At 50.4% G+C, this 24,400-nt stretch overlaps 1 long non-coding RNA gene across 6 annotated transcripts; it reads right to left on the bottom strand.

The window, feature by feature from the left end:
- Positions 1-462: 462 nt before the first annotated feature.
- Positions 463-19,247, bottom strand: LOC105079600 (uncharacterized). Of its 6 annotated transcripts, none has more exons than XR_012502330.1 (4): positions 19,089-19,247; positions 8,151-8,440; positions 2,612-2,673; positions 463-1,832 (listed from the first exon to the last, which is right to left on the bottom strand). It is a non-coding gene; the product is annotated as an uncharacterized LOC105079600 (long non-coding RNA). The 6 variants fall into 6 exon arrangements; XR_012502333.1 differs by having other exon boundaries at positions 463-1,639; XR_836279.3 differs by having other exon boundaries at positions 463-1,582.
- Between the last annotated feature and the right edge of the window lie 5,153 nt (positions 19,248-24,400).

Genomic DNA, 24,400 nt, shown 5'->3' with positions numbered 1-24,400 from the left:
GCTACTGGGGGTAAATGGGGTTGGAAGGGATAATTTGGGAGTTCAAAATTTGCACCTCTTGGGAAGTGATGGAAATCTTAGCTATCTTGATTGTGGTGGTAGTTTAATAGGTATATGCATCTATCAAAATTCATCAATTGTATCAAATGGTACATCTGAAATGTGTGTAGTTTACAGGAAGTATACGACAATAAAGGGTTTTTTTTTAATTTAAAAATAAAAAAATTTTAATAAAATAAAAATTTTAAAAAGAAAAAAGAAGCATCATTTACAGGAACTCTGAATATTCATGAGTGAGGCCTTTCTTATCAAGGATTTATTCGTCAGAACAAGTTATTATCAGGAGCCTGAGAGGACTGAGATTCAAACAGATGAGGAAGACTGGGAAAGACTGAGGTGCCAGGCTTTAGTTCTGTTAGAGATCAATACCAGAGGAGAGGCAAGAAGGCTGGACTTACAAGATAGTTTTACCATTATTCTTATTTACAGATGAGGAAACAGACAAACAGACACAAATAACTTGCCCAGAGTCCCACAGGTTGTAAACAGTGGAGTCGGAGTCAGACCTAGAGCTGCTTGACCCAGCACCTGTGTGTAAAGGGGAAGCAGAAGCTGCCTCCCGCAGGGTGCGCTCGAGCAGAACAGCGGTTGAGCAACCCTGGGCTTTCGCCCGGGTGTTCCCCAGCAGAGCTCTGCTAGCCTGCCTGATAAATGCGCTGGGCCGTGAGAGTATACAGCCCCAACTTTACAAGAATAATATTTTCGGATATTTTCTGTGACTTTGTTTAGAGGAAGCAAGATACAGTGCCCGCCTGTAGCAGGGTTTCGGGTTGTCTTGCAATGTTGAAGGACAGGTGGTAGCTTCCAGGAACAACGTGAGGAGGAGGCCAGGCTAGAAGCAGCAGGAAAGAGTCCCAGAATCCATTAGTCAGGTCTTCCATGGGCTCACGGATGAGGAAAGGGAGGCTACCCTGAATTTTATAACCCTGGGAAGGAGTTAGGACCTGGGTTCTTGTCCAGCTCAGTGGTTCTCAACTCTGGCCTCAGATTGAATTGTCTGGGGAGCTTCAAAAAGTGCCAGTGCCCATGCCCCAGGCCTAGAAATTCTGATTAATTTGTGTTTAGTGGTGCCCAACCATCAGTGGTTTTAAAAGACTGTCCCAGTCATTTCAGTGTGCAGCCAGGGTTGATAATCTTGTAGTCATATGACACTGGGCATGTCACATTACTCTTTGGAAGGAATCATCAATATCCTCACTTGTTTAAAATATATATATATATTTGCTAGGAGCCCTCACTGCCAACATAAAAATATGAGGTTAGACTAAGTGATTTTTAATGTCCTTTCCAGGATTAAACTTTCATGGATCTCTTTCATGATGTCATCATTTTAAAGTAATTATTTCATTTAGGGTCAGAGTGTATTGTCATCAGTGTTTCTCTTAGTACCAGAAACAGCATGGGGTCAACGCTGAGTTCATGTTTGAGTCCCATAATCACTCACGTTACGTAGAACAGCAGCCTCCAGGTGTGGACAGTGCAGGTCCTTCCGTGCTAGAAGCAGCGTCTCAGAGATGCGGCCCTGTAGAAAGTAGGTCCCGGGCATCACGGGTTTCTCCGTCAGCAGTCTTCATTTTGCCTTAAACATGTTTTAATACCGCAAAGCTTTGTCTTACAGCAGGAGACCCGAAGTGGCCCATTTAAAGGGCTCTTCAAAGCACAGGCACGTTTCACCCAAAGTGCCCACCTGCACTGTGCCAAGTTTGTGGCAACAGCTCACAGAGGTGCTAGTTTTCAGACAGGAATAGAGTTGGTAACACATAGGTCATTTCCTAAGGAATCATCATAATTGGTTAGGTGTCTTGACTCCGGTCAACACCAAACATCACAATACAGACATCTCCAGGCAGAGCTGGTACAGTTAGGCAATTTCACAACCTAGGGAAATTCATCACTGGACATCCCCAGTTTACTCATCATTGATTCTAATGTGACCAAAATGGAAACTAACCCATGTGTCAGTTCTTGTGTTAGAAACATACACTGCTCCCAGGGAGGGAGAAAGGAAAGCACTTGGCTTAAAATTCCTCTTTCATAGTCTAAAATTCTTGCTGCAATTTTGGGTCAGCTGTCTAGCATCAAGTCACAGTCTGCGCCCAATACCAGCCATCCCTGAGGCCTGAGGGACCAGCAAAGGGAGGAGGTCCTGAGGAAGCCTTCACGTGGCTACAGCTAGTCACAGTGGAGAAGACAGGGACAAATTTTGCTCCAGGGACTTGAGGATTTAAAGTCCCATCTTTCACGTACAGCTGACTTAGTGAAACTGGTAAATTAAGAATCTAGCCCATAGGGGGCACACCTGCACTGGGGACCAGATCTCATTTCTTTGTTGGGTTTTGGTTTCCGGGAAAAGCACCCAGAAGAACGCTCCTAAACATCATGCCTTCCACTTTTCACCAAAATCCGCCTGCTGCTGTTAGAGATATCTCATAGGAGTGGAGTTAAATGTTTTTCTTTGGCTGGAAATAGGAATCCTCCCTAGTCTAAACCACCTTTGTTCGTAGTATTCTTAGGAGAAAAGGGTCGGCACCAAACGCTAGGTCAGGCTTACCAAGGAGGTTCCACAGCCCTCTCTACACGGACGCACGTGTTGTCTGGAGCTTGTGGCCCCACCTGAGGAAGAAAAGTGGAACATTTTAACTGATTCACTTCAAAAATCAACTCCTTAAGCACGTCAAGGAATACAAGTGGATATAAAGTCAAAGAGGAGCCATGAAATGGCTCCTCACAGCGAAAGATGGGAAGTCAAGGTGCTGCGTTTGGCAGGGGTGATGAGGAAACTGCGGGGGGGGGGGGGTAAGTTTGTGCTGACAGGCTTTCTGAGACCCGGGAACCGTATCTTCCTGACCTTTAAACATGATTGTTCAGCACAAATAGTCCCAGAGTACAGTGATTTGGGTTTTTTTTTTTTAATATACAGAAAGGCAAAAAAGAAAATAAAAAATTATTTCACATTCTCACTTTTTTGTGCATTGAAATACGATATATAAAAATGCAGTAATCTCTCCGCTATCCCAAAAGGTAAACACTGTTCATTTGATGCCCATCCTTCTGGACTTCTGGATGGATGGATGGATAGGTGATAGAGATATTTCCTGACTTTTTTTTTTTAACAAAAATGGAGGCCTGGTATATAGATATACCTGGTATATAGATACAGATATATTATCCTGCTATTTGCTCTTTTTACCAAAGCGTATATCATGGACATCTATACATAGATTTTTCTCATTTATAATAGCTCCATGGTATTCCGTGGTATGGGTGTTCCAAGATTTATTTAACTATTTTTCTATTTATGGCAATTTCTGTTTCAATATTTTTCTGTTAATGCTTCAGGGAATATCTTTGTACAGATACACACTTGCTAGTATCTCCTACAGGTTATTAAAAGTGGGATTTCTGGTCAGATTCTGCATTTCTAAGAAGCTTCCAAGTGATGCCTATAGTGCTGGTCTATGGACCATACTTTAAGCAGCCATCATAACAAGTCCAGCTATCTGAGATACATCCACATGCCAGAGAGGCCATGTGTAGACACTCTATTTGATAGTGCCAATGGAGCCCAGCCTTTCCTACTGAGTGAAGTTAGCTTAGACCCTCCAGATCAGCCCATCTGCCATCTAATTACTAGCAAGTGACAGAGTTGATGTGGAGCAAAAGAATTGCCCGGGCAAGCATTGTCTGAATTCATGGTCCACAAAGTTGTGAGATAAAATGGTAGTGGTTTTAAAAAAAAAAAAAAAATTAGGATTTCTTGATCAAATTAGCACATTTTTAATTTAGATGATATTGTCAAATAACCCTTTTTACAAGATTGTAATTTATATTAGTACAAACGATGGGTGAGAGTGACTGTTTTCTTCCCTAAAGGAATGGGAGGAAGAGTCTATATTTGTTGATCATTATTGGCTTTTTAAAATATATTTTCTTATGAAATATTTCAAACATACAGGAAAGTTCAGAGAACAGGGTAAAGTATTGGTTCATACATACTTTTTTCACTTCTTGAATCAAATTTAATAACTTTTTCTCCAGAAAATTGTCCACTTCAGCTAAGTTGTTAAACTAAGATTTTAACACAAATATGTCTAACTTCAAAGCCCAAACTCGTTTCATTTACCAACTTTTCCCTTCTCATAGAGTATAATTCAACTTGTAGGTAAATAGTAGTGGAAGTCTCAGACTTTGGGCCATACTGTCTGAGTAGCTTCTAAAGATCACAGAACTAAGAAGGAAAAGAAAAAGAAACATCCGGCTGGTCCTCCGGCTCTCGCCTTCCCACGGCCTTTGCTTTGGCACCACCAGAGGCTGCAGCAGGCGAGATGTAAGCCATAACCTTGAAATCAGCAGATTTCTTTTACCAGGGGCTTCATGGGAAAAGAGGACAGGACATGGGGCAGGGAGGTTCCTGTTGGCAAGATCAAGAATGGGAGGTGGTCAGGGAGAAAAGCAGAAATGAATCTAAGAAATGCGAAGTATGAGAAGCCAACCAAAGTCATATTCCAAAAAGAAATAGATGTGTAAGTTACGACCGCCAGGGCAAAGAGTTCAGGCAGTCCAGTGCCAGCCGCCGGGCGACAGGAACACAGAGCTCCCAGTGCAGAAGCCCGGGCACCCGACAGCCAGCTGTGCGCTCCTCACCTGGGGCAGGTGATACAGGTAGACTCAGAGCCCCGTGCTCAGGACACCAGAGGACAGCTGAGTCAATTCTTCAGGTGCTATTCCAATTCCCCGCTGGCTGCCTGGGCAACCATGAGCCCAGCACCCGCAGAGGAGGGCTCCCCACAGAGCCCCCGGGGAATAGGGGCCTCCACGCACTGACAGTCCCAGTCAGTCAGAAAACGAAGGCCCAAAATGGTGTCACGCGAATACTGCTGTCGTTTGAACTACTACACTGAGCAAATTACTATATTAACCCAAAAGTACAAGCCATATAGTAATTACAGAATGTAATGATGTATATAGTGTATGTAATATGGAATCTGTATGTCTGTATTTTCCCTTTTACAGTGCATTATAGGCAGTAGGCTCTCCAGAGCTTCTGTCGTATCTTTACCCGCCCCCCCAACTCTCTTCACCCCTCTGTGAGCAGCTGCTGCTGCTCTTGCCCCACCTTAAGAGCTGAATGCCAGGAGCTGCCAGTTTTAAGTGATGTGATGGACAACTTTCAGTGCTGTCACTGCATCTCTGTCCTGTATTTATTGTCTCATTGGCTGTAATACCGAAATCTAAAGCTGAGCCCTTGGTGAATGTTCCCACTGGGCCTCCTGTCTTCCTGCCCCTCAACAGAGCCCATGCCTGAGGGCCACGCCCACCCTCCCGCCCCACAGACCAGCCTGTATGCTCCACCATCACCCGTGTCAGGTCATTGTGAAATGCTGCCCATCCCACCCCCTGACCACTGACAAGCACAGCAACTGCCACCACTGTGCTCCTGGGGCAAGGGCCTTCCTGGTTCTCACAGGGGTGAGGGGCAGCAGCCTTTCCAGGGGCACGGTCACCGGCACAGATCCTCAGCTGTGCAGAGCTCCACTGGCCAGTGGTGGAGCGTGCTGCATCTGGAGGGCATTAGAGGGCCTGCAGGGAGCTCCCGAGGGTGCAGGGTGAGCGGGGCAGGAAGCAGGTCAACTGCACAGTCAGCTAATTCATCACCTGCTCATCCACAACTTCAACGAGCAACATGTAAACACAGGAAGGAACTGCAAATGCCCTCACTAGATGCTCTGACACCCTGGCACCCTTCAGTGTTTAAGCTTGGCATATCCTCAAGGTATACGTGTGGTTCCCTGATTACAGCTGAAGTCTTTTCTGAATATAGACCGGACTTTAGCACAGAGGAGACAGCATCTTAGAATAAGAGCATCAGAACTGGAAAGGACTTCGGACTAGATAATTAATCCAGCCCCTTTGTTTTATAGATGAGACAACAGGCATGGAAAGTTGAAGGGACAGGCCTACATACAGACACACAGGTAGTGGGGGTCAGGAGTTTTTTTAGATAAAAGGAGTCTTGGAAATTATCAAGCCAAGCCAGGGACAGGTGGGCCCCTGGGAAAGAGTACCTTTGATGCTCCTCCTCTCCCTTCGGCCTGCCTGACTCCTCTCCCTCTCACCTTGTCAGGTGTGTGATCTGCCCAGGCCAGACCTCTCCAGATGGTCCCCTGATTCTTCATCCCTTTTTCTACCTCCCCTTCCTCAACGAGGACAAACCACTCCTGCCCAGTATATCAGGGCCTCCCCCAATGAAACCAGCTCCCCCAGTTGAAAGATGAGCTAATAAATAAATGCCCCTGACCCCAGCTGTCAGGAGCTGGTAAGTGCTTCCAGTGGTTCTGCACCCTCATGGACATTCTTTTTTTAACTTAATTTTTGAAAAGGCAATACATTCATATGGCTCAAAATTCAACCAGTGTAAAAGTTCTCATTCCTACACCTGCCTGCTTTGCATTGAGCCAAGTCCCATCCCAGCTCTCTGCAGGCAACCATTTGTATTAGTTTCCTGTGTGTCTTCAGAGTGTCTTTATACTCATGTAAGCAGATACAGATACATATTTACATAGGCTTCCTAAGAGGCCTCATAATTGTAAGCCAAAGGGACCTTGCTCACAGTAGAACTTGAGACACTGAATACCTCATCGAGCAACAGGGCTTTCCCAGGGCCTCTTTTGTCATGGCTTATAAGTGGCTTGTTTCTTGTAGCTGAAGCTCCCCGCTCTAAAGAAAATGGGTTCCAGTGGGACTCTGTAACAAGATCGTCACCCAGACAGAACCCCAACCCACTGCCCCATTCCCGGGTCTGAAAGGACGAAGGTGAGCCTGGGGAAGCTCTGAGACCTCCCTTCGCTTGCTGATTCATCTCTCGTGGACCAGGCACTAAGCCAGGCCCTGGAGACACACACAGTCCCTGGGCTCAAGGCAAAAGGCCACTGAGACCAAGGCTAAGGTTTCGATTATTTCAATTGCAACTGACAGAAAATCCAACTCAAACAGGTATGTGTTTAAGAAGGAGATTGATTAGCTCCCATAACAAATGTGCACAGATCGAGGTGGCTTTAGGTATAGCTTGATTCAGAGCTTCAGCAGTGTCACCAGGAAACATCTCTTGGCTCTGCTCCCTCCGGCCTGGTTCCATTGTCACTCATGGTGGTCCAAGCAAACCCAGTTCATATCCAGGAAGTGAGTCAGTGATCCCCAAAACCCAACTATCCAGGGCTTGAGTGTCCTTAGCCCTGATTGGCTTAATTTTATCACCTTCCCGCTCCTGAACCAATCACTGAAGCCCACAGGAATGACACACTGCACTGATCTGTCTAGCCTAGGTCACATGTTCCACTCTCAGCTCTCAGGGGTGGGGATCAACTTGACCCAAAGCACATAGGTGGAGAGTGAAGGAAGGGTAGTACCCCAAAATAAAACAAGGGTAGTGTAGCCATACAAAATAGGGGCCTGGGCCACAAAAATAGGGAGTATCTACTCCATCCGTGTGACTACAGGCACAGTGAATATTTCCAAGGGGAACTGCAGGGTGCCCCGGGGGAGCCTGCCCCAGGGTCAGGCGTCAGGGACGTCAGGGACGAGTTCCCTAGGGAAGGAGCAGGCCTCAGCTAAGTAAAGTTTGTGGGTTTATATTCATGGAAGGGAAGCAAGCCCTTTCCTGGAACTTGAAGATCTACAATATGACTGAAGCTCAGAGAGCAGGAGTGGGGAGTGACTGAGACCAGATGGGAAAGGAGCCCATAGGATGGACGTGCCACATTTAACCCGAGCCGGGGTCCACTGCCCAGCTCCACACATGAGGCACTCCCTGCGCTCAGGCCCGTCACCCTGCACAGCAGTCGGAAACCCAGTGCTGTGTGAGTATGAACATAACTCTGACCAGGTCGCTTCCCTGTTTAAAACACCGAATCTCACATTCAGTATGGCCTTCAAGCCCCTGCCCACTCTCCAGCCTCCTGTCTCTCCCATTCCTGGCTAATCCCTGCACTGCTGGAACCACACCGCCAATTCAGCAGAGTATTCGGAGGGGAATCCGGCCCGGCAGGGGGACCAGCTGAGAGCCTGTCAGGACCTGGCCTCACTCTACTCACCAGGGCTTCTTCTCTGCTGGTCACCTGCCTTGGGAACTGAGACCCAGACAGGGGTTGTCACAGGGCCTGGAGTCCAGAACAAACCTGGGGAGTGAGCAGTGACCTTCCAGGGCGAGGAGAGGACCGCAGAGCAAGGGCCACAGGGCCAAAACGGATGGTCCTGAGTGCTCTCCAGGTTCTGAAAACTGCTGACAGCTGCTCCAGGCTCCAGCTTTGAACTCCTGGGGAAATTTTCCATGACTTCTTTGACAGGAGCCTCAGGGAATGGAACTTCCTCAGCGTCTCATATACTGGAAGGTGGAGAAAGCGAGACAAGAGAGCCTCAGACCTATTACTTAGGGGCAGGTACCTTTTCCCTTAGGTTCTGGGCAGAATTTTTTCCCCACTTCCCCTCTGGTTTCTGGTCTTCCTGCCAGTTTACATAGGTGTTTTTCATTATAAGCTGCCTCTATTACATTCTGGAAATAGATTAATAAATAAATGAAAGAAGAATATTAAAGCGGGTTTTTTTTAATTCCACAGAGATGCCATAGGTGTAAAATAATTTGCAATAGGTCGACTCCAGGCCCTCCCTTGTTTTAAAGTACTTCCTTATCTCCTGTCTATGCTGTCAAAGTGGAATCAGAGCCACCACTGGTGGACAGTCAGCTTCCTCTATTTGATCAGTTGCTCATTAATGCAAAATACACAATTTCCTCCTGACAGCCCGGCAAGTGTAACCACAGCTGCAAACACACATCTGTGTTTAGCTAACAGACCAGCCAGGCTCACGCCAATCATCTCTTTTATGCAAGACCAAAAAAGTGCACACAGCCTCACAGGGGCCCCAATGTCCTCTTGAATGTGGTTTATGTGCAGTAATTGCCATCTGCATGTTCTCATTCATCGGCTCGAAAATTACACTCCTCCGGATCTGCTCGTAGCATCTGACCTTAGAGCTCACCCAGTGCAACCCAAAGTGGCAGCATCTCCACTCCAGCGCCAGACTCTCCCAGCACCCCGCTCCTCCTTCAGTTTCAAGCAATTTAGTAAATCACAACTTTACATTTCTCAACGTTAGAACTTATGTGGAGCCCACATTGAGCGTCTTGTTGGATGACGCTAGGGCTGTCAGAAACCTGGGGAAGTCCTCCCACCCGAGGGGAGACCCGTGCAGGACTCAGCCCCGGCAATGCTGGGACACCTCAGCGGGGCTACTGGCCCTGTTCCTCAGTTCATCTACCCATTTTCCTCTTTTCTCCAGAGTATCTCAGGGCACTTAATGGAGATGGCTCTTTGAAGCGGGCCTTGACCTGTCTGTCTGCTAGGCCACTGTATCTCCCTCCTCCTCCCCACTGACATTGGGGTGTGCGGAGGTGGGGCAGAGAGGGTGCTCCCGGCCCTTCATTGGGCCTCCCTCCGGGGCAGGCACTCCTCACTCCGACCAGCCAGGGCTTCCGGGCATCTGCTAAGCCCTTTCCCAGCAGAGAAACTGAGTCCCGTACCTGATAGCCTGACAGCCACCATCCCCCACCCAGAGGGAGGGCCTGTCTAAAGCAACCACCTTTCTTGCTAAGCCCCATACCACTTAAAATCACCTAAAAATCTTCTTTAAAACAAGCCCTGGCTGACTAACCTCCCACACCCCAAGCAGCCTTGGAGGCATTTTGCTAGATAAAGGTCATCCACTCCTAAGACAACGCCTCTGTCCTTTCCCTCTCCTGCCGTGATGGCTCCCGCAGTCATTCGGGGCTGCACGTCAGAAATTTCCTCCTCCGTTTCGGGAAGGCTGCTCTGACAAGAGTGAGCGGCGGGCCTGGAGCCGCGGGGAGGCTGGAGGGGCCGGCCAGCCAGGCCGGGCCCTGCGAGGGTGGGGAGAAAACCTCCCACCGCCTGGTCACACCTGGTCCTGGGGGCTCAGGGGCTCCCCGGGGAGCTCGTTAGAAATGCAGGCTCGCAGCTTCCCCCGCAGGCCTGCTGGATCTGAGTCTGCACTTCATAGACCCTTGAGCGATTCTGATTGGAATGTGAAAATCTGAGAAGCACTGGAGTCTGTAGGGCTTCCCGGATTGATCAGGTCAGAGTGAGTCTCCCCCGCAGCTACTGTGAATAATAAATGCCAGGTCTGAAGGTCTTCATTGTGCAAAGTAAAAACGCACAACTTTATTTACTTACTGAATTCTGGGAGCAACCCTGGGAGGCTGGTATTGTTATCCCCATCTCACAGATGAAGGAACTAGACTCAAAGAGGTTACACCACTTGCCCAAGGTTACAAACTCAAGGCGCTAGGACTTCACCCAGGGCTGCTTTTCCTCTAAATCTGCCACCTGATGCAGGAATTCTGCGCTTTAGGGGCTGCACCTAAAACAAAGCCCCAAGGAAAAAACGTCCCCACTGTAAATCCCAGCTGGAACTCACTTTAGGAATCTGGGCTGAGGCGCCCTGGGGCCTCCCTGAAAGGTTAGGAGGAATGGGAAGGGCTGGGCGGGGCCACCAGCTGCTCCCATGAAACAGCTGGGCACAAAGTCCCAGCAGCCCGCCGGTCCAGGCCTGTCCTTTAGCGGCAAGCTTCCCCTCCCTCGGATAAAACAGAGCCCTTTGGGCCTGGGCCTGACTCAGCAGTTCTGGGGCAGGGGCGGGAGTGGGGTGGGGATGGGCCAATCACCACTGACCCCCTTGCTCCTTCCAGTCCTCTAGAAACTCCCTTGCCTGCAGCTTCACCCAGTTCCAACCCCTAGCTCCTGGACCTCTGTCCAGAAATGTGATTTACAGCCACCCTCTCCAAATCTAGTGCAGCCAGACAGTTCTACAAACGTTAATTGAGCATAGATTATGCGCCCAGTAACTATACAGGATGCTTTTGCATACTTCATCTCATTTTATCCTTGGCCTACGGAGATAGGAACTGTCATTCCCATTGCACAGTTATGAAAACAGAGGCCAGTGGGTGATGGAGCTAGGATCTGTTGACTGAAAAGAAAAAAAACACACAACATGAGAGTTGTGAGTTAAGTTTTATTTGGAACAAAATGAGGCCTAAGCCCAGGAGACAGCATCTCAGCCCCAAGAACTGCCCCAAAGTGGGGGAGGGGCGCGGTCCAGTATATATGTGATTTTGGTGAATTGGGGTACATTCAATCTAGCACATATTTTGGCAGAGGGTTGCTGCTGGTCACAAGGAGCAGATGTTGCTGTTAATGATTTTAGTGCTTTTCTAGATATGAGAAGATGCAAGAAATGGGGCTCATAAAATCTCCTGAAAATATCTAACTATCTGAAGGCCTGTTCTGCCAGTTTCTCCCAGAGCCCTGAGCGCCTCATTCCTGATCTCCAGCCTGAGCTCCTTTCAGGGTGTGTTGGAGGTCAGTGACTGGTCAGTGACTTCATCCTTGTAGAGGCAGGTGGCAAGTGCCAATTTTTAGATGGCATGTTTAAACCCAGTCTTAACTCCAGATCCAGTACTTCTTGCCCAAGAGCTGCATTCTTCATAGATTTCATGGAGGACTTATCGTATTACTTGATAATTACTTAACTGCCAGTGCATGCACCCCTTCCAGCGGGCATACACCTCCAGGGGTCGCCATCTCACTCACTCTTGCCTTCCAATGTGAAGGAGAAGCCGGGCTGGGCTAACAAGCTAACTCACAAATCTAAGTGTAACAAGCATCGGATTGCTGATCTGAGTTCTGCTGGGCTAGCTCGTAAATCTAAGTTAATTAGTGTTGGTTTGCTGATTCCCTGTTCATGTTTTTTTTGCTAGCCAGCTGCATTTTCAAAGAGACATATCTGGCCTTGAAATGTTGGTTTGCTGCCTGCCCGCCTCCACTTTTGTGATAATGATGCTGCTAAAGCTGTTCCATGCCTATTGGCTAAATACCCCAAGCTTGTAACTAACCCTATAAAACCACATGCACAAGTCTTGGAGGTGCTCAGAGCTTTGGAGCAGAAGCCCCTCTGAGCCCCCCGGCATAATAAATCTGAGTACTCCAACCCTCTGAGTGGTGCTTGTTCCTTGGCTTCCGTAACACCAATGCTTGCATCACCGTGCCCAGAACAGACTAGGAAGGAATACATGCGGAATAGACTATGTTGAACTGAAGTAGTCAGTAACTGTTACCAAGCAAAATACTGTGTGCCAGACCTTGTGTGAGGAGCAAGGGCTACAAAAATGAAAAGGAAGTGGTGGGATGGGGTAGGGGAAGGGAACCTGCATTTGACACACAAACACTGTGGTAGAGTTAGGTACTTTTAAGAACGGGAAGGATGCTCCAAGGAAGGAGGAAGCCTGGGGAAGGAGCCCTGCAGCCCTGGGAAGGGGTGGGGGAAACCCCATGGCTGACACAGAGCCTGAGCAAGACGGCACACGAAGAGAGAAATTTGCCACGAGAAGGTTGGGCCATTTCAGGAAGAGAAGCACAGAGGCTGACGCAGGGATGTTTGGAAGAGCCTGGTTTGGCCAGGGTTGCAGGGAAATAATCAACAGCACTCTGGAGGGAATGGGCCTTCGAAGGGGTCCCCCATAAACTGGATTCCTCCTACCCAATACTACAGGCCTCCGCTTCCCCTGAAGCAAAGCCCACCCTACTCGGCCAACACTGGCCAACAGCGCCAAATGCATGTTTCTGCAGGATGGGAGGGGGGAAACCTGGCTGAGAGGGCTGGGTTTTTCCCCTCAAGCCCCAGGAGAAGCAGGGAGGGGCTGCTTCTTCCACACTGTTCTCTGGGGGAGTCTGAGATTCCTTCCAGTCTGTAGAAACAAAAGAATTGGGCATAGCCTCCACCCCCCTCACCTCTGCAGTGTTCGGAGAGGCTACTCTGGGCAAGTGCTGCGGGGGTGAAGGGGGCAGAAGGCTGGACAGGCAGCCAGGCCTGTGCACCGTGCAGGGGGAGAGCTGTCCTCCCCAAGGTGCCAGGGAGCCACTGAAGAAAGGTGAGCAGGCGGGGACAGCCCCGGGGAGGCACCCTGGGCGCTGTGGGTGAGGAGGGGGGAGACGAGAATGTGGCTGGGAGGTTAACCCGTCAGGGGCCACCCCAGGACCCTGGCCAGAGCCTCGAGGATGGAAGAAAAGCAAGCGGGATGGAGAGGTGTTTAGGAGAGGACACGCAGGGTGGGATGATTAACTGAGTGTCACAGATGAAAGGAAAGAGGGAGCCGAGCTGCACTTCCAGGCTCTGGAGACCGAGAGAGCAGGAGGGAGGGAGGGCACAAGGGGAGGAGCTCACTCTAGGACGTGTGGGGTTGGGGATCCTGGGTATTGGAAGCCAATGTACCCAGAAGCTGTGGACGTCAGGGGAGAACACTGGCCAGGAGAGAGGGATCAGGAGTCAGCTGACAAGAAGGCAACCCGCCCAGGCAACAGGAGCCCAGAGTGAAGAAGAACGTGACACTGAGTCACCCGGACTGGCTTTCTCTGCCTCGGGCTCTTCCCACTCCTGGGGAACTGCGGCCCCTCTCAAACATGTCCCAGGGAGCTGGGCACACCCCTGGCGTGTGTAGCGGGGCGGGGCGGGGCGGGAAGTATTATAAGAATTTACTTGGAATAGACCTAGAACACTTGAACTAGACTCTGCTGCCATGTGGTGGCCATGGTTCCCCGCTCCCTGCTCCTGCTCAATGGGGAACAACCACTCTGAGCCATGCCTGGGTCCCAATGCCCACCCGAGAGCTATGGCTCCAGCTCTGACCCACTGGGACCAGGGCCCACCAGCAAGGGTACTGATGTGTCTGCACTGAAAGGAATAAATATTCAACAAGCAGTTGAAGTATGACCACTCTTAGAAGTGGCTTCTCATAAAAAATTTGCAGCAACATAGATGAACCAGAGATTGTCGTACTAAGTGAAGTCAGACAGAGAAAGAAAAATATCATATGATATCATTTATGTGGAATCTAAAAAAATGACACAAATGAACTTATTTACAAATTGAAACAGACCCACAGACATAGAAAACAAAGTTATGGTTACTGGGGGGAAAGGGGGAGGTGGGGGGATAAAGCAGGAGTTCAGGATGTGCAGATACTAACTGCTATACATAAAGTAGATGAACAACAAGGTCCTACCGTACAGCCCAGGGAACTACATTTAATACCTTGTAATAGCCTATAATGAAAAGGAATATGAAAGGAATATATATGTATAACTGAATCACTATGATGCACACCAAAAATTAACACAATGTTGTAAACTGACTGTACTTCAATAAAATAAAATAAAATAAAATAAAATAAAATAAAATAAAATAAAATAAAATAAAATAAAATAAAATAAAATAAAATAAAAAAAGAAGTGGCTTCTCTGAAAATCAACAGAACTCACTGCACCCTAGTCCCTCAGCCGGCCAGGCCCCTAACTCACTCAGCGCCCACCGCCACCATCACCAAAACCACCAACACCCCAACCACCACCCACCGTCACCAGGAGTGCCCCCAGCATCTCTGCATGTGGGAATCCAGGCCCCACTGACACCCTAGCCCCAGTCCAAGCCTGCCTCCATTCCTACCCCAAGATTATCATCTTTCCATAACCACTGACGCTGAGGGAAGACTGCTGACCCAGACTGTGCAATCTGAAGGCGTGGTCCAAATAGACAAGAAACAATGACCCAGAGTCTGGATCATTCGGTCCGCGGGCCCAGCGTCGCCTTTCTGTTGCTGCTACCCTCAAAACCCATGCAGATTCCAACCGCTCCTCGTCACCGCCACTGCTCCCAGCCCAGACCCGCCGCAGTCTCTTGCCTGGGTTACCTCAACAGCCTCCTCACTGGTCGTCCTGTTTCTGCCCTCCAGCCTTGTTGTAACACAGTAGCCTGAGGAAAACCTCCATCAGACCCCGGTGCGCTCTGCTCAGACCCCTCCTATCCTCCCACCTCAGCGTAAAACCCAAGTCCTGACAAAGCCCTGTGCTCTTAGACTTACCACCACCACTGCCCCCCACCCCACCCCACCCGACCCCACCCTGGCCGCACATCTTGCGATGCCCCTCCTCATTCACTCTGCTCTCCTCTCAGGCCCTTCGCAGTTGCTGTTCCCTGGACCTGGAGTGTTCTCCCTGCACGTGGCCACACGCCACCCCCCTCTCAGTCTTTGCTCACGGGCTCAGGGATTACCCTACCTCACATGTCAGCACCAGTCCACACACACACACACACCACTTCCTACCTCTTCACCTGCTCGAGTTTCCCTCTTAGCATTTCTCACAGCACAGCTCACTTATTGATCTGGTTTATGTCTGTTTCCATAAAGACCAAAATGCCATCTGCTTTGTTCCTCTGACCACCCCTCCACCCAGTGCCTAGAAAAGAGCTCGTGAACACATGCTGAGGTAAATCTGTTGGGTGATTGTGACTAAGAGGATGAAACAGGATCTTCCCTGGAGACTCCTAGTTCCCTTACAAATAGACCTGGGCGGGTCTGTCCACCGGGCTCCTGGACGGGCCCAAACGTGCCTGAGAAATGGGCAGACTTTGCTTCCTTCAAACCAGGGAGTCCTGCTGAGATGCAGGGAGCGGTTGAACCGCTGGGTGTGAAACACATCGCTGGGGAACATGGCCCCTGAGAAGAGCGGGGGAGGGGGGCAGGGGGCGGCAGGAAGGCACTGTCGAGTGACAACAGTAAAACAATTTAGTAAGTGTGATGTAGAACAAGCTAAAAAATCTAACCCTGTAACCGAGGAAGAAGGGATGGATGGAAATTGGGAGGCAACTCTCAGTGGCTCCCCCGCCGTCCTCTGCCGTCCCAACTGCTGCCTTCCAAGACAAGGGTCTCCCTCACAAGCCTGAGGACATCAGGGCTCGTTTCCTCCAGCTTTACCATCATCATGGGAGACCCACTCTTTGATCTCTCCACGACCCAAGCGGCCTCCCCTCCCTGCGGTCACAGCATGGAACTTGTCATCCTGCCTCCAAAGTGTCCTCTGAACACAGCCTCTTATCCTTCCCCGCACTCTCCTACCTCCTCCATGTCTATTCCGGGACCTCACTGGGACCTTGAGTTCCCTGCATCCTCAGCACTGACTACGCTCAGTTTTCTCCTGCAGGCCGCAGGGTACCCTGCCCTTCTCTCCCGGCGCTCCCAGCCCCTCCCACGCTTGCCTGCCTCGGCCTCCAGCCTCCAGCCTCCAGCATTCAGCTCAGAGCCTGCTCCTTGGCAGAGGCCCGGAGGCCACACAGCGGGATCCGGTGATCCGGGGCCAGCTGCCTGCACGCCGCCCTCAGCCTCGTGCAGGGACTTGGGCAGCTCTTCCTCCACTTGCCTTCACAGCTGGCTCAAGCCTAACACTCTCCGCAGGCCCTCCCAACCCCCGGTAACGACCCTGCTTCCTAGTTTTTAGAAAAGAGGTCCTCAGTGTGGCCTCCTCCACTTTCTGCCCGCCTCTCCTTCCAAGCCTCCAGGGCTAGCCTCTCCCTTCTGCCCCAGCTCCCCGCCAGCTGGGCCGCAGGCAGTTATACGTCCAATCTCCCCACTCCGGGGATTACCACTCCTATGAGTAGCCCCTGGACTTCAAGTGCCTTCACCCTCGTCTTCTTCGTTGGCTTCTTCCTCCCTGGATATAAATGTGAGCACCTCTCCCAGACTGAGAAAGCCCTCGTGCACCTGGCTCTGACCACTGGCCTCTGGAGGCCCTCTCACAGCCCCCCGTGTTGCACAGTTGCCTGGCCCCCCTCTCCCCTTCCTCACTCCTGCTCAGACTATTTCCTGGACAGCAGCCCAGAGTGCCCACTGGCGTGGTCTTTCCAGGGCTCCCCTGGTGACTCCTGGGGGCAGGACTTGCAATCAGCCAGCCACCCGTCTCTGCCCCTGCAGTTCTCTGCTCCCTTAGCTTCCTGGCCCCTCTTTCTCCAGGAGCCCCTTCTCTGTCTCTGGCACCATCTGCTCTTCCTCTCTGTGTGGATAAAGGTAATTCATATTTGGGGGCCACCCTGGTCACAAATCTAACAAATCTAAGTCATCCAGCACTTATGGGACACCCTTCACTCTGAAGGAAACGAACACACCAGTCACCATCCTATAACCCAGTGCCAGCTTCCCCTGCCCTGGAAAACAGGACCTGCTGGCCTTGTAGGGAAATTCCGATCTCCTGGCCAGCTGGCCCTGTTTCCGCTTCTAAGCTCTACAAACTTGCTCTTGCCCAGATCCCCCCAGAGGAGGCCTGCTCTGCTTGTGAGGTGCTGTACCACCCCCATCCCCGGATGGTTCCCCTTGAGTAAAGGACATCACACTCAAATCACTCTGCCCAGCCCAGCTGGCAGCTTGGAGTGGCCAGGTGACCACCCCGAGGTACTTCTGGAAGTCCTTCCTGTTTCCTTCCCTCTGTGGCTGGCCTGGAACACCGGTGTGATGACTGAAGCTTGTGCAGCGCACTGGGGACGATGGTCCCATCGAAGAAAGAGCAGTGACAGGGAATAAGCCTGGGTCCTGAGATTTCATGCAGCCAACTTACTGGCCCTGGACCGTCTACCCTCTGAGACTTCTTTTAGTTAAAAAATGAAGTCTTAAAGGGTGGTATGTGCATGCTCAGCATGCATGAGGTCCTGGGTTCAACCCCCAGAACCTCCATTAAAAAAAAAAAGTACAAAAAATTTTAAAAATCTAATGTTTGAGACACGGTTATTTCAGGCTTTCTGTCAACAGAGAAACTAATCCTGAACGTCACAGATCTTGTGTGGGAAATGGCACAGATTTCAAAGGAGCATCATTGTCTAGAGGAGGGTGACGCGTTTTTGCCTGTAAACAGCAAGGAGAGGCTACAGTTATCTCAGCAATGGCTCCCAGGCCTGAGGTAAATTGGGGGGTGAGAACAGGCAGCCTCCGTCCCCAGGGCAGCGTGTTCCTTCCTTTGCTCAAGTGACAAGGAGCAGGAGGTTCTGCCAAGAGCCCTGGGAGAGGGTGTCATCCATGGAACAGGGTTTCTAAAAGGCAAAGCTGAAAAGCCCAGAAAGGAGCTCTCAGGGAGAAGGTGGGCTGGGAGCCCAGGGTCAGAGGTTGTGCGGTGGACCACAAGGGGGTCTCTATTTAGGACAGGTCAACAAGAACCAAGGGTCTAACGGGCTCGCATTTTTCAGTAGAGTTTAGCCCATCTCCTGCTGAACTTGTGCGTTTGGGGAGCCTCAACTTCCTTCTGGCAGCCGCCTCCTGACTGGGGAGAGATGGGCAGGAAGCCAGCCCAGGGCGGGGAGGCGGCCCAGCTGCAGGGGGGCCGGAAGGGGAGCGGCCCTGGGCGGAGCGGTCCTGATGGTGGGGCACCGAGTTTCCCACTTTTTTCCCTCGAAAATTTTAATCATGTGTTTCGAGCCCAACTTTCGTCTTCACTTCAGAGGACGCTATACAACTCTATTTTGAAGGGCAAACGCCTAAACAGAGGTGAAAGTATAAATCCTAGGCAAGGGCGCGGGGGGCGCGGGGTCTTGAAGAGGACCGTTTCCTAGACAGCAGCCTGCCAGGCTCCAAAGGAAGCCAGTGCAAAACCAGACCCAGGGAGACGAACTCGGGGTGGTGGCCGGGCACGGACTTGCGACTGTAGTTCTGAAAGGATCAAAGACTTTAGAGAGATCCCCTGAGTGAAGCGCAGGGGCCACACATGAGAAATGACTTCACAGAGGAACTGGGCAGATGGGTAGACACCTTAACCGGTTCACAGTGCAGACCCAGGACAAAGTCCAAAAGTTGGTTACAGGAATTTAGCACAGGGTTGGGTGGATTAACAGCCAGGAATGCTCGCTGTTGACACACACTCTTGAGCAGAAGACGCCGCGTGTGCTCCCCCCCACTGGGGTGGGACGTGGGCAGAGGACTCGGGGTGGGATGTGGGCAGAGGACTCGGGGTGGGATGTGGACAGAGGACTCGGGGTGGGATGGCGCTGGACTTGGGGGTGAGCTCATGGTTTCCAGCTGTGAGGCGGGGAGGCCAAGAGGTCAAGGGTCAGATAGACTTTGCCAAGCTCACAGCCATGCTACTAACCTGAAACTCATATTCTTCCCTCTGTTGACCCCAAATGGAGGAATGTAGTCATGCCACCGGCGACAGCTGCCCAAGTCACTGCCCTGGTGCCTATGAGGAATGAACCGCCTCTCCCACACAGACCCTGGACTCTGGAGGGCAGGGCTTGTTGGAATCACTTGTGCGCTATAAATAAAAGCAAAAAGCCTCATGCTCAGGCCACACCCCCAATCCATCAAATCAGAATCTCCAGCGCCAGGAACCGGGGACCAGCAGATGGCAAAGCTCTCCAGATATCTGCACTGTGCAGCCAGAGTTAGGACCTGAGGTTGGATTCTGGCTCGGCCATAAAGCTGTGTGACTTTGGGCAGTTTACTCACACTGGACTTCAGCTTTCTTGTGTGTGAAATGTAGCCCGTCCTTACAGGGTTCCCGTGTGAGGCTGGCGCGTGCTTGGTAGGCATGTGAGAGCTCTTTGCCAAGCCCTAGACACTGTTATTAATAGCAGCCAGGATTCAGTCTGCAAACCCAATCTGAAAAATAATAGTTAGCTTCTTTGGCTCTTTGGGATTTGTCAAATCTCACCCTCTTAAATACTGACGTGGTTTGTAGAGGTGGGGTGGGTCAGGTTCTGTGGTGCTAACGATCACATGCTGGCATTTCCAAACAGGATAGGAGAGAAAACCAAGTCCCACACAGGCTGCTCATCATGTCTGAAAATGAGAAACTACCTTTTCGGGAAGTCATTATCCACATTTTACTTTTTTAATTCTGCAGGGAGGATGGGTGGGTAACAGTTTTAAGACATAATTCTCATACCATATGATGGCCCACTGAAAGTGCACAGCTCCATGGCTTTCAGTGGCATATTCTCACTGTTTTTGCTCTGTTTTCATAAATCACTTTCCAAAGACTTGTTCATTTCCTGCCATATCTGGTGATCCTTGTCTGGTCTTGGAAAAATGCTGTTGATCCAGCACTGGTTCATTACAAACATCAACATGCCTTGTTGGATGGTTCCACAAAAGGTGACTATTTGAGCATGATATCGTTCAAATTATTTTTAAGTTCCTATTACAGAAGTCATGTCAGCAAAGCTAAGGCACCAGAAGCAAGGGGTTCAGCGAGCAAAGCTAACCCCTTGGCAGCCAGCCCCAGGGAGGAGACGGACAGGAGGGGCTGGAACGGGAAGAGAAGTCCTGGGAAAGAGAGGGTGTGGGGAGAGTGAAGGCCTTAGCCTCCCCTGAGCTCATGTCTCACTAGGGTTGGCCAAGCAGGCTTCTCCTTGTCCCACAAGTGGTAGGACAGGTTCCAGCATTTTCTAGGCTTGACGCTCATGGGGAAGGTTAGCGCTCCCAGAACTCCCCAGGGGGAAGCAGCCTGAGAGGCTGCATCATCTTGGAAGGTGACCAAAGTAGGGACTGTTGGGTTTCAGTTGCTGGACCCTCCATCCAGGATGGCATCCTAAATTCTCCCCATGGGGATATCCCCTTATGCTTTGGGATTTTTTAAGTGTTGGAGATAATATTTCTCTGAGCGCTATCTCAGCCCCCAATTTCTACAGTTTTAGCCAATTCTTTTTTTTCTACTGTGAGCTGGTCTTGAGATGAGTTAAGGCCCTGGGACCCAAGGCCACAATCAGAGCGTGTTTATAGTATGCAGCAAATAATTGCTCCACGCATGCGTCAATTATATAAGATTTAGAACAAAGAAAATAGAAGTACGCATGTGCTAGAGATATTCTGTAAGCCTAATGAACAAAGAAACTCAGACTGTGCATGTGCTGACAGAAAACAGATAAAAGCAGGACAGGTGCATCATAGGTGTGCATCTCCCTGTGGCAGTAAAGTGTTGTTAACCCCATGGTGTCTCCGGCTGAAATTTGTCTGGTGGCATGGCAACTTCTCGTGCATTTTTTTGTTTGGGCCGCTCACCTCCTAGAACCCCACGTCAGCCTCCCTCGGCTGACATCTACCATCATCTTAGGGGGTTTTCAGAAGTGTGTTGGGTGTATATAAACACATATACACACTAACGAAGGTTTTATGCTTTGTAATCCCCAAACACAGCTCTCAGGTCTCCTCACCATGAACGGTGTTTCCAGACGCTTGGCTGGAGATGGAAGCATCACGGAGAATCGAGGGCAGTAAAGGAGGAGGCTTCTGACTAGCTAGATGGCGCCTGCAGAAGGGCAAGCTCGCTTTAAACTAGTGTTTCCCTAACTTTTCCAAAGAAGCACCTGTATAAAAACGCAAATTCCAGAACCCGTCCCCAACTCCCTACAGCAGAATCTCCAGAAGTCAGGGAAAATGTTTCTACAAGTTTCTACAAGTGATTTTTTTCTTGATTCTAGGAAAGTTTTTTTTTTTTTTAATGCGGATACCTCCTCACTAGAGATCCCAGTTTGATGGGGGTCGGGTGCAGGTGGAACCCGGTTAGAAAGGATAATTTTGAACACAGTGGCTCTGACGTGTCATCTGCTGCAGAGAATCACTGCTGAGCTCCAGGCACTCCTCAGCCTGGCTTCACCTCTTTGAGCAAAAAAGCCAAACCTCAGCTGAGCTGTGTGATGATTTCGATCAGGTTTTCTCTCTTTTGGATAAGATACAAGTTAATTTTCTTCATCATCATTATTTAAAATCAAAAATTAATAAAAACAAAAGCTCTGCTTTTGGAACTGTCCTGTGCACCAGGTGAGACACCTGTTTTACTGACCCCCACGTAGTCTTCTCAGCAAACCCCCGAGGTCGGCTCTGTTGTTGCCCCACTTTACAGGTGAGGAAATAGCTTGCTTAAGAACATCTAGCTAATGAGGAGCAAAGTCAATCTCACTGAATCCTAGACTAGCCACCAAGTGCTGCGCCCCCTTGCCCGGCCTGCCCACTCAGGGTTGCTTGGGGCCAGGAGGCCTCCATATCCCACGACCAGTTTCCCAAGCTGGGACTGAGGCTCCTCCCCAAAGCGCACACACACGTGCTTTGGATCAGGCCAGCAATGGTGGGCCGTGTTGGAAGTACCTTCAGATCAATCATTCCCAGTTGATGGTGCCCCAGAATCCTCTGGGGAAGGTGTTAAAAATGCAGACACCGAGGTCCTGTCCTGGGATGCAGGAATCTGTAAGCATAGCCAGTGATTCTGATGCAAATTAATTGAAGGGCTCTACTTAAAAAAGAAAAAAGAAGTGAAGGAAGGAATGAAGTAAAGTAGAAAAATTGCCCTGAGTGAGCAATCAGCCCTTGTCAGAAGGATAAGAAAGGCCCCAAGGTGGGGAGGAGGCGGGGGTACTGCACCCTTAAGGATTTCTTGTCTCTTTCTCCGCACCTAGATAATTTCCACTCCTCCTTCAAGGCCCAGCTCCTTTGTCACCTCTCCTCTGTGCTGTCTTCCTCTGTGGCTCCAGAGTCAAGGATGCCCCCCTCAGGAATTTCAGAGCCTTTAAATCTATGCACCCTGCATTTTCCTTATCATGTTGGCTCAAGTGATGGTTTTCACTGCTTAATGCTTTGTGGGTAAATCAATCACCTTGTGGGGGTGAAGCCACAACTCCCTGGCTGCTGTCTACTGAGCTGCAGCTGGGCAGCCAGGGTGCTGGAGGAGACCCAGCTGTTGAGCGGAGTGCAGGTGGGCTGAGCAGATGTTCAGAGACTAACACGAGCTTTCAATGCTCCAGAGGTGATACTCCCACACCCCCACACCCCCACACCCCGGCACCGGCCAAGACTCTGAGCCCCTTGAGAACAGTGGCCCTGCAGACCCTTTCCTGAACTGCCAGGGCCTTGCCGGGTGGTCGGCGCTGAACCAAGAATGCCGGTAGGTTTCATCCAGCTTGTCAACTCTGGTCGGTGGGTGGCAGCTGCCCGGAGGGCCCTGCAGATGGATGGAGGCAGTGTCAGTTTCCATGGGAAAGAACGCAGAGAATGCCTACTGACGTCCGCCTGGGGCACGTGTTGGCCAGCTGTGTTCATTTCCTGGGGCTACCACAACGAATTACCACAAACTTGATGGCTTACAACAACAGAAATTTATTCTCTCACAGCTCTGGAGGTCAGAAGTCTAAACTTAGTCTCACTGGGTCAAAATCAAGATGTTGCTCGGACTGTGCTCTCTCCAAAAGCTCTCAAGGAGAATCTGTCCTTGCCCCTTCCAGCATCTGGTAGCCCCAGGGGTCCCATGGCTTGTGGCAGTATTGCTCCAGTCTCTGCCTCCGGCCTCTCATGGCCTTCCATGCGGTCGGATTGCCCTCTCCTTTCTTTCATAAGGACACCGGGTCGTTGGATTTTGTACCCACCCCAAATCCAGGATGATCTCGTCTCAAGCATCTTAATTAGATCTGCAAAGACCTTTCTTCCAAATAAGGTCACATTCACCGGGACCAGGGGTTAGGACTTGGACATATTTGTCATAAGGCAAAGGGGACACAATTCAACCCACTCCACCAGCCTTGTACTAAATAAATGTCAATGATTAAGTATCCACCCCCACCTTGTTCCCCACCTCCCATTCCCTTGTGCAAACCTTTCAAAATCTACTGCTGGTGAACCTCTCCTTCTACCTGGGACAGGTGTGCCCTGGTGCCAGGCTCCCCTCCAGCGGCTAGCACGCAGGGGATGTGGAGGACGGAGAGAGGCAGAGAGCCTCCCACTCTGACAAGGATGGCAGAATAAGGGCCAAGCCCTCTCCGAGTGTCACCGGAGATCACTGGTCTGAGGCTCCCCCAAGGTACACCAGATGCAGAACCCCAGCAAAGAAACCTAGGTCAAGGCCACGGTCAGGTTGCCCGCGCCTCTCTGACTCATGCCACCCCCATGAGTGGGCATCATGTTCCACCCCGATCTGAGCATCTCCCACTCAGAGGTCACCCACATCATGGAAGGCAGTTGTGGTGAGGACCAGGCCGCAGGAGACGGGCTCCAAACCCCCCTCTGCCACCTTCTGTGCAGCCTGACCTTGAGCTGCTCATTTCACTCTCTGGAACCTCACTGTGCAGTCAGACTGATCATAATCCCCACAGACAAATCCTTTCTGCATCCAGGCCAGGTGCCAATAAACAGACCCCTCCTCGCAGGCCAAATGGGCTAAATGGGTAAGTGTGAAGGTTCCTGCCCACAGGAGGCCTTCCCTAAGCCTTTTTTTTTTTTTAACTGAATAAAAGTGTCTGACAACACAGCAGGTTCATCTCTCAGTGGTCACCAGGTTTGAACACACTCCTGTCTTTAATGAGCACCTGCACATTGGTAACTCCTCAATCTCTCTTCCTCCTGCACACCTGCCTGCCTGATCCCCATCTCAGTGTTTCCACCGTCAAACTCTGCATCTCCCACTCCTCACCTGCT

Source organism: Camelus bactrianus, chromosome 25 (assembly GCF_048773025.1).
Source record: "Camelus bactrianus isolate YW-2024 breed Bactrian camel chromosome 25, ASM4877302v1, whole genome shotgun sequence".
In the NCBI taxonomy this organism is placed as follows: Eukaryota; Metazoa; Chordata; class Mammalia; order Artiodactyla; family Camelidae; genus Camelus; species Camelus bactrianus.
The sequence above is the reverse complement of the archived record's forward strand: the minus strand, read 5'-3'. Positions and strand labels throughout refer to the sequence as shown.